Raw genomic sequence first — 8,250 nt, 5'->3', positions numbered from 1 at the left:
GTGTAGATCAGATGACATGATTATTTCTTCCACCATTTCTAGGAGCAGTATTTTGAAGACGTATAAATTAGCATTGGGGGTAAAAAGAGGTGTACCCTGTTTCTATGAATATACAGATAATGCATGAATAGACCTTAATTTCAATAAATAATATAACTTGTTCCACTTTAAGTAATGGATTGAATTGATATCTGAAAATATATAAGAAATCTTATATTGATATGCAATCATTCATGACAACCAGTTATACACCTAATGTTAATATTAGGTTACGGTTTATCATGAAGTTTGTGTGAGTTTTGCTTCAAAAGTGATTATGGAAATCGAAAATAATGTGTTTGGAAAGAAGTCTCATGAAAAGGCCAGTCAAGGAACACCGAGGAATTCATGAGTTCTGAAGAAGGAAGTGATTGAAATTGAAAAAAATGACGATAAATTTGATTACTTGTGGATGAAATATTATAATATGATGTGAATAAACTGAAGAAATAGTAATGTACCAGTGTTGAATAAAAATGAACATCAAAATACACATCATGTCCCACAGGAATCTACTCGCATTGATGTTAAACTGTGTCAGTTACTGTAGAAATATTAGGATTTCTTTGCACCATTCACCAAAGTTAGTTTTCTTTTTTTTTTAATTTTTATTTATGCTTGTTCAAAACATTACATAGTTCTTGATATATCATATTCCACACTGTGATTCAAGTAGGTAATGAACTCCCATTTTTACCCCGTAAACAGATTGCAGAATCACATCAGTTACACATCCATTGATTTACATATTGCCATACTAGTGTCTGTCGTATTCTGCTGCCTTTCCTAACCTCTACTATCCCCCTCCCCTTACCTCCCCTCCCCTCTTCTCTCTCTACCTCTTTACTGTAATTCATTTCTCCCCCTTGTATAATTTTTTCCTTTCCCTCACCTCCTCTTGTATGTAATTTATATAACCCTGAGGGTCTCCTTTTATTTCCATGCAATTTCCCATCTCTCTCCCTTTCCCTTCCTCCTCTCATCCCTGTTTAATGTTAATTTTCTTCTCATTCTATTCGTCCCTACTCTGTTCTTAGTTACTCTCTTTATATCAATAAAGACATTTGGCATTTGGTTTTACGGATTGGCTAGCTTCACTTAGCATAATCTTCTCTAATGCCATCCATTTCTCTGCAAATTATATCATTTTGTCATTTTTTAATGCAGAGTAATATTCCATTGTGTATAAATGCCACATTTTTTATCCATTCATCTATGGAAGTGCATCTAGGTTGATTCCACAGTCTTGCTATTGTAAATTGTGCTGCTATGAACATCAATGTAGCAGTTTCCCTGTAGCATTTTTTTTAGGTCTTTAGGGAATAGACTGAGAAGGAGAATACCTGGGTCAAATGGTGGTTCCATTCCCAGTTCTACAAGAAATCTCCATACTGCTTTCCAATTTGGCTGCACCAATTTGCAGTCCCACCAGCAATGTACAAGTTTACCCTTTTCTCCACATCCTCACCAGCACTTGTTGTTGTTTGAGTTCATAATAAATATCTGGAATGGAAAATGCTCAGGAGTTCACAACCTTGAAGGTGGTAGAGGAGTTTCCAAAAGTAAGGGACAGGGTAAATACCACAAACATGGAGCTGTGTCGGCCTTAAGACTTCTTGAGAAAATGCCTCTGAGGTTGGGCACTTGAAATATATGTTGTTGTCAGGAGCTTTAGCTTCCTTTGTAGTGAGACCATCAAAGCTGAGTCTGCATCTATGTGACCTGAAGAACATGGTTTTTTATTTTCCTATAAACACGAGGCAGCAGTGCTGAATTCTCTCTTTGTAGGCAAACTGGGGCTACTGGGGGCTAAGTGTCTCCCCGTGTGGACTGTGAAGCCATTTGATCATCCTTCACATTTCGTCATGTTATTTGATGCTGCACTGAAAGTTTGGTATTTACTTTATGAAATAAAGGAGTTTAACTGCGATACAGTGCTGCAGGGAGTTCTGTCACGTGTTGTGGTCAGGATCGGCAGGAGAATGTACCAAGCAGGCTTCTATCACACATAGTTGCCCCCTTGACCATAGCAATATGATTCTGAACATTGCCCTGAAACCTCTCCATTCAACAAGATGCCTTTACATCCAAAGGTCTGCTAGCTGCACATGTCAGTCACAAACCATTTCTAAGCCAATGGCAGATCCACGTGGCCGCACCACAGATGTTTTCTCACACACCTACACTCTACTGCTCTTGGCCCACTACTCAGCAGGCTCCAACTTACTGGCATCTCTTTTCTACACCATTATCATGAAACTCAGTCAAACCAGGCACTGTCTTGTATACTCATGATAAGCAACAGAACATCAAATGGTTTTCCAGTGCCAGCTGGTCATGGAAATTTCAAAAATTTCATGGTATTTTCTAGCCATTTTTCAAGGATGAAGTTGGAGGTACTGTGGGTTTCAATTCATTCAGGAACCATTAAATGTTGAGGAAGCTCATTTCAATGGAAGCTCTAGAGAATTCTCACAGGCAAGTCTTCCGAAAGACTGGCCCAATGTCACATAAAGCCAGCCACATTGAGGTCTACAATGTGAGGTCCATGTGTGTTTTGACTCTCAACTATTGCTTCCAAGTCTTTCAGAATATAATCAAGTGATATCCTCGCTGAGATTCCCAGTGCTCTGTGAAAAGCCACCCTGGGCCTAGATCTCAGTTTCCAAGGGTGACTCTCATGTGTGGCCTCCGAAAATCCCAACACAAATTCAAGGCAATACTTCTCTAAGGTCAGTTCCAGAACTCAGTCTCCAAGGGGAATCCCACAAGAGTTGAAACCCAGGTGGACACAGTCATCTTTTCCAACTGCCACACAAATGACCACAATTGAAACCAAAACACTCCCACATGGCCCTCATGTTTTTCCATATAGACACTCATCATAACCTCTCGCTGGAGGTTTCCATGAGGGGCGCAGACCAAGACACTGTCCAAAATAAGCTCCCTTGCCCCTAATTTGCCGAAAGTCAGGGTGGCCTACACACCCTTCCTGTGAACCAGAACTGATCAAATAGGGATGTAGTTAATACTGTTCTGCTTTTCCAATTTGAGGCCTACTGATTGTCAGGTATAGATTCTTTATGTGATTTGGAGTCATCAGAAAACCCAAGCACTTCTGCAGGGGTTCAAAGAACTCATTTGAATAAAAGGATCCTGATTCTTACTTGATGAAGGTCAGGAATCTAATAGAGGAAGGCAAGAGACTCATTTGCCATTTCTGTTTTGAATGCACACATGGAATCTATCTTTAGATGCATCAGGTGCTGAGAATCTAAGCCACAACCTCACACAGAACCAAGAGGCTGATTCAGACACATCCTTTTACAAAGCAATTAAGCAAAGAGCAACAGGTGATGCCCATTCATTTTCATTTGAAAACTGTTTTCTTCAGGCTTCACAAAGGGGTGGCCAGAGGCAAAGACCTTCCTGACATTTAGGGCAACAGAAAAACAGGTAAGCAAAAGACCCAAAGCAGGGTTTCTCCACTGAGACTTTCTGGTCACACTGATATCTGAGTTTTCTTAGATGCTCCCCATTCACTTCAGCTATCAAGTACATGTTCATGTCACAGAGCTTGGAGGTTGTATATATCTTGAAAACAAAACCATGAGCCTATTCTGGAGAGTGCCCAGAATTCAGGAAGAAAACAGGATCTTAGGAAGATAGTAGGTTTTGCCCATCCAGAAGGCAAGCCGCGGTCCATTCATCAATTGGGCAGGATGAATGCCAGGAAGCTTTCTACTAGACAGGACACATCCATTAATTCATTCTCTTTTCTAATGTCTACAACCACAGACACAGTGGGATACACAGACATAGAAACACTCACATGTCAAACGACTTACTAGAAACAGTGCAATCCAAACCAAACAAACCGCATTTTCTACCTATTCTCAGAACATGTTCCAAAACCACAAAACCACAACCACTCCCACAAAGGCACCTCCTTCCCCCAAGTAGGTCTGTGACTATCCAGAGTGTCCTCTGACTGGTGGGCCATACAATGTTCTCCCGAAATGTCCTGTCCTGACTCAGATCTGGTCTCCTTGGCCAACTCTGTGAAGTTGTCAGGAGCCAGCGGTGAGCCACTACCTGCTTTCTCAGAAAAGGTCTCTCTTCAGAGCTCTCCTGGCCTTTGGCCATCCTCACATAGGTAGGTACCAAGAAAGACTGACCCTGTCCTTGGTAAAACCGAACAAGTGAGCCCACTGGGACTGGGACTGGGACTGGCTCTGGGTGCCTGTCTTCATGGATCCCAAGTTCAGAGAATTCCTTCACCAAGGAAGTGACGTAGGTCACTTCCTTCAGGAACTGAATCAGGTTACTGCCTTGGCAACCAATTTGTCCTAACAGTTGCTTCCAAGAGTCCAATGAGTTGGAGGCTGCCCCTACTTCCAGTGAAACTTTCAGAATTTTGCATGGTATATCAACCATAGGCACCCAAAAAAAGCTCTCCAGATAGGCCTGGTTTGGTCCATCTTCTATACATTAAGAAAAGAAATGTTGATTCAGACACATCCCTTCATGCTAACCAGGTTGTTTGTCATGGAAGATGACTTTTGCTCTCTGACGTCATTCATAGCTGCCTACATTTAATCCTGGGATCATTTCTTTAATGACTTTGGAGGTTCTCAGCAAGTGGAAGATCCCTAATTTCTGTATTGAAAGACCAACTCTGTCCCTGCTCTTCAGTAAAGTTAGATTGAGAGAACAGTGTATGGTCAGGGTTAATAACATGTTCCATTTGGGTTAGGAATCATTCTGCGGGATGAATTATGGTATTGGGAACGTGCGATATTTATAAGAATATAAGTGAATTATAAGTATGAAAACAGACATCTAGGTAATATTTGAAGCACAGAATTGCATTGGACCCTTAGCTGGGATTCTTAGCTGTGAATTATATTCTGCACAGATGTCTCAGATAAATCAATATACAATGGCATAATTACTTGTACCTTGGTTTATTGAATGTTGAAGAGAACATCCAGTCAAAAAGGGATAATTTGTAGGATTAGTAAGATAGTTGGTAGGTTTTGAAAGAAGAGTGAGTATAGGATTTGGATAAAAAGATCTTTAGCTGTAGGGTTTCGGATAGAGTGAATGTAATTGTCAGCACATGTGGAGAGTCTGTCAAAAGGATGAACTGGGGAAAAAAGTAGGAATGCAGATATCAATTGACATTAGGATATCAGGCAAAGTATAAAGTGAGTGATAGAATTATACATTTTCAACAGGCTTGAGTTTGAATATATAATCTTAGGAAGAAACAAACATGTAGTCACCAATAGGATGAAATTTGAGAGCATTAGGCAACATGGACATGGATGTTTTCCGTAATCCATGCTCACTTTTCATTTAGGCTTTGGTACAAACATAAGTTTGACCTCTTCTTTCTGTGTGCAGAATACTACTGTGGTAAAATGTATATGTAGATCAGGTGACATGAGTATTTCTTCCACCATTTCTGGGAGCAATATTTTGAAGATGTATAAATTATTTTTGGAGGTAAAAATGGTGTACACTGTGTCTATAATTATAGAGATAATGCATGAATAGACCATACTGTAAAGAAATATTATAACTGGTTCTAACTTTAAATAATGGATTGAATTGATATCTGAAAATATACAGAAAATCTTACATTGATATACAATCCTTCATTCCAACCAGTAATATATCTAATGGTTATATCAGCATTATGGTTTTTCATGAAGAATGTGTGAGTTTTGCTTCAAAAGTGATTATGGAAATCGGAAATAATGTGTTTGGAAAGAAGTCTCATGAAAAGACCAGTCAAGAAACCTGGAGGAATACATGTGTTTTGAAGCAGAAAGTGATTGAAAGTGAAACAAATGCCTATATATTTGTGAACTTGTGGATCAAATATATATCCTATGATGTGCATAAACTGAAGAAATAGTAATGTACCACTGTTACATAAAAATGAACGTCAAAATACACATCATGTCCTCTCCCACAGGAATCTACTTGCATTGATGTTAAACTGGGTCAGTTATTGTAGAAATATTAGGGTAATGCCGCAGTCTTGCTGGGCACAATCAGGAGCCACTTGCCAAAAGAAACGAACTTTATTTTTAGCACCACACACACCAAACAAAACAGCCTCTCAGGAAAAACCTTCAGAGCCCCAACTGCCACCTCTGGCTTCCCAAAACCTCTCCCTCCCACATGAGCCTCTCTCTGTCTCCCAGAATCCTCCTGCTCTTGAGGCCGATTGGCTGGGTCATGTGGGCAAAGTCAAAAAAAGTCCCCCTCTCCCTATTCTTCCTGCTCCTCAGAGCTTCCTGTCTCTCCAGCGCTTTTACTTTTCAATTTCCAGGACTCAAATTCACTGCCATGTCTTCTGAAGAAGGGAAGCTGTTCGTGGGAGGACTCAACTTCAATACTGATGAGCAGGCGCTGGAAGACCACTTCAGCAGCTTTGGGCCTATTTCTGAGGTGGTTGTTGTCAAGGACCGGGAGACTCAGCGATCCCGGGGTTTTGGCTTCATCACCTTCACCAATCCAGAACATGCCTCAGATGCCATGAAAGCCATGAATGGAGAGTCCCTGGATGGTCGTCAGATCCGGGTGGACCATGCAGGCAAGTCTGCCCGGGGCACCAGAGGGGGTGCCTTTGGGGCCCATGGGCGTGGTCGCAGCTACTGTAGAGGTGGTGGGGACCAGGGCTATGGGAGTGGCCGGTATGACAGTCGACCTGGAGGATATGGATATGGATATGGACGGTCCCGAGACTATAGTGGCAGCCAGGGTGGCTATGAGCGCTACTCAGGAGGAAATTATCGAGACAATTATGACAACTGAGTTGAGGCATGCACACGTTAAGTAGATACACAAGGAATAACACTTCTGATCCAGGATCGTCCTTCCAAATCGCTGTATTTATAAAGATTTTTGGAGCTGCGCTGAAACATCTGTTTTAGTACATCAACTTCTATTTTTCAATTGAGCTCCCAAGGTAGCTTGTTAAAAGACCTTTTAAAAAGCTCCATGTAAAAATTTTTTTCTCATTTAAAGACAAATTATAGCACATTTGTTAGGCCCCCAGGTATTTTTCTTTTTACCAAGTTTTTAGTTTGGGCTCTCAGGATCATTGCTTCTGGCAAAAGGAAAAGTTTAGCCAGACTAATTTTTTTTAAAGCTAAAGTTGGGGCATTTTAAAAACTTGTACACAATGTTTATCATGACTAGAAAGCAATTTCTAAATGTATCTATAAACAATCTGTGTCAAGAACATGATAAATTTTTCTTAAAATTCAAGATCACCACCCTGATTATACAGACAAGCCTCTTTAAAATGTTTGTGAATGTCATTTTTTTTTAATGCTGGAAGAAAAAATATTCTGTTGTGTCTCTTGTAGTGTTTAGGATATTCTTCACAGAACTGATTAAAAATATGAAACCTGTAAAAAAAAAAAAAAAAGTCCCCCAATGAGCAGTTTTGTGCTCTGAAAGGGCAGGGAACCAGCCCATTGAGCATCACCGCAGAGGAGCCAATCAGCTAGTTGTTGCTGGGGCCGCTGTGAGCCAATCATCAGCCGGCAGCTGGAAGTTTGCTGGCAGCAGGAATTTTGCTGGGGCCCCTTCGGCTGTGGCTCTCAACATCTTCCCCTCTCTGTTTAAACAACACGCATGTGGCTTAGGGACCGTGCCTGCCTTAGGTTGTCCAATAGTACATATGGTCTTTACCCGTTAAGTTGGTACCATTGCAATTGGATCTTACCCGTCACTGACTACCCGTCCAGTATAGAGCCACACCTGTGGAGAGGTCTTTGTACCAGCGGGGGTGGGTGAGGTTCTTTGCCTCACCTCTGTTGGCCCCCCCAAATTTTAGCTGGACGATCATGACACGCAGAAGGGAGGAAGATACACCAAGCCAATTGACGGCTCCTTTTGGAAAAATTGTACCACCGATGACATCATCAGCAAATATACCCCAACACTACGACAAGTCGCTGCACCAACAGATAGTTCACAATGCATTTAGGTGAGTTCACATGTGTCCAGGCAAGTTCTGCAAGCAGTACAGGGATGGCTATTGCAGAAGCTGTAGATTGGAATTATCTTTGATTTCACCTGCACTGGGATGAAGATAGGAACTCTGGCAATAATGTCTAATGAAAAAAATTATGTAACATTCCAGAAGGCACTAAAACCAAAAAAATAAACATATGTAACTTTCCA

The 8,250-nt window shown here is 41.0% G+C and overlaps 1 pseudogene; it reads left to right on the top strand.

The window, feature by feature from the left end:
- Nucleotides 1-6,325: 6,325 nt before the first annotated feature.
- On the top strand, nucleotides 6,326-7,363 carry LOC143640206 (RNA-binding protein 3 pseudogene; annotated as a pseudogene).
- The last annotated feature ends 887 nt before the right edge of the window (nucleotides 7,364-8,250 follow it).

This window comes from Callospermophilus lateralis, unplaced genomic scaffold (assembly GCF_048772815.1).
Source record: "Callospermophilus lateralis isolate mCalLat2 unplaced genomic scaffold, mCalLat2.hap1 Scaffold_1365, whole genome shotgun sequence".
NCBI classification, from domain to species: domain Eukaryota; kingdom Metazoa; phylum Chordata; class Mammalia; order Rodentia; family Sciuridae; genus Callospermophilus; species Callospermophilus lateralis.
The sequence above is the reverse complement of the archived record's forward strand: the minus strand, read 5'-3'. Positions and strand labels throughout refer to the sequence as shown.